At 53.2% G+C, this 2,128-nt stretch overlaps 1 non-coding gene across 1 annotated transcript; it reads right to left on the bottom strand.

Moving 5' to 3' along the window:
- Positions 1 to 265: 265 nt before the first annotated feature.
- On the bottom strand, positions 266 to 373 carry LOC144252930 (U6 spliceosomal RNA). The gene has a single exon (XR_013343082.1). It is a non-coding gene; the product is annotated as a U6 spliceosomal RNA (small nuclear RNA).
- Positions 374 to 2,128: the final 1,755 nt, after the last annotated feature.

Raw genomic sequence — 2,128 nt, 5'->3', positions numbered from 1 at the left:
GGCAAAAAGAATTCTATCCCAGAGGTCATTTGAGAGAAGCAAGCTGAAGTCCACTCTGGTGCCAAGGGGAGGACAGCTGTGTGCCTGGGAACTTGGTGCACACCAGAACTTGGTGGTAGCCAGAGCCCAGAAGCAAGGCCAGGGCTAGGACAGTGGGGAGGACTCTCAGGCAGGTCCCGGTGCAGGCTCCTCTGGCCCGTTCCCCCACGTCCTCACGGACACTTACTGTTGTCTGTTGATAGCCGCCATTCTGACCCATGTGAGAAACAGCATGGGGCGCTTCAGAATCTGCAGACCATCCCTGTGCAGGGGCCATGCTCATCTTCTCTGTATCGTACGTGCTGCCACAGTGAGCACAGGAAGTCACATTGCTGATGCGGAAGCCACCGGCTCCATGTGAATTTGTTGTGGCAGCCCTGACAGCTAGCCACCTGGTCCCGTGCCTGGACCCAGCAGGTGGACCCAGCAGGTGGACCCAGCAGGTGGACCCTGGGAAGTCTGGGTGTTGGGGCCTGCAGGGCACATGTAGCCTCTGAATGGGTGTGTCACCTGCAGGATGTTTGCCTGAGAAGTACGTGGAGGGCATCAAAGCTGCTGGTACTGTGGCCGTCTGGGTGTCCGTCTCAGGGCAGTTGGCAGGTTATGGGGTTATGGCTCTCCCTCATCATGGCTCTGGCCCTGTGCTCATTTGTGCCGTCCTGTGTCATCCAAGGTTGCGCCCCTGTGCCTCCAGTGGTCTCTGTGCACAAGGGCCTTTCCCCCCCTGGTCGAGTGGACAGTGAGTGAATACATCGTTTTCCTGAGAGCCAGTTATTTAGAATGCCTGTATTATTTGGCTGTTTTTGAATTGAGATAAAATGTATAACGAGACTTGAGATATTAAGCATTTCCAGTGTACAGCCCATGATGTAGATCACATTCCAGTGCTGAGCGGCATCACCTCTATTTCTAATTCTTCCCTCACCCCAAACAACTCTGCTTATGAAGCAGTAACCCCCTTCTTCTCTCTCCCACTCCTGGTAACTTCCAGTCCACATTCTTTCTCTATGAATCTGCCTGCTCTGGACATTTCATGTAGGTGGAATCCCGTAGTTGTCTTTTTGTGACTGGCTTATTTCTCTTAGTGGTTGTTTTCAAGGTCTGTCCTGCTATACCAAGAATCAGGACGTTATCCCTTTTTATGGCAGCATAGCATTCCCTGTGTGGCTGCAGCCTGTGCTGGCCATCCACCATCTATTCAAGGTCATGGTCTGTTTCTACCTTTGCATTGCTGTGAGCTTTTCTGCAGTGGCTGTGGGAGTGTGCACACCTTTACATCCACTCTCAGCCCTGCAGGGTGGGCTCTGAGGACTGGAACCACGGGAACCATGTGTTCTTGTGAAACCATGTAGTGCCTCCCACGGGGGCTGCCCCCGAGATCCTGTAGCCAGGCTGCAGGGCCATTTTCCTGGGTGCTGCCTGTGCCCCCTGGCTTCAGTTCTCCTGGTCACAGCAGGTCTGGTCTGGGAAGGGGCAGCTCGTGGTGATTTTAGTTTGCATCCCACTGACTCTTGACCAGGAACATCTTGTCCTGGGCTCAGTGGCCATTGGTCCATCTTCCTGGGAACTTCATTTAAGGCTTGTGCCCATTTTTAGGTTGCATAAACAACCCAACCTTTTTGGCTATCCAACAAAATGGTTGAAAGTGCAAAGACAAGCATGTGCTGTTGTCGAGGGCAGAGGTTCATGCACTCGGCTTTCTAGGGGCCTCTGATGGCTCTGGATGTTCAAGGTTAGGGTGATCATCCATCCCGCCTGCTTTCTCCACTTTTGCCTGTAGCTCACATTTCAGGTGGAGCCTCAAATGGCACTCCAAGAAAGGATCAAACTGCACAGTTTCACTTGGAATCTCCGACGGCTCAAGCATTTAAAGTGCACTTTAAGGAGTCAGAGAGCTGGAGTGTCCATGTGTCCGTGGATGCTCTTCAGCAGTAGCACTGCTCCTGAAGACCCCTGGGCCTGGCTTTCCAGCCTGTCTTGGCCTGGCAGTGTGAGGCTGGGCTTTGAATGCGAAGAGGCAAATGGCCCTGGGTAGATCTGAACATCAGCCGAGGACTCGGGTTGACCGTCCACTGACAGCAGAGAACCA

Source organism: Urocitellus parryii, unplaced genomic scaffold (genome assembly GCF_045843805.1).
Source record: "Urocitellus parryii isolate mUroPar1 unplaced genomic scaffold, mUroPar1.hap1 Scaffold_67, whole genome shotgun sequence".
NCBI classification, from domain to species: Eukaryota; Metazoa; Chordata; class Mammalia; order Rodentia; family Sciuridae; genus Urocitellus; species Urocitellus parryii.
The sequence above is the reverse complement of the archived record's forward strand: the minus strand, read 5'-3'. Positions and strand labels throughout refer to the sequence as shown.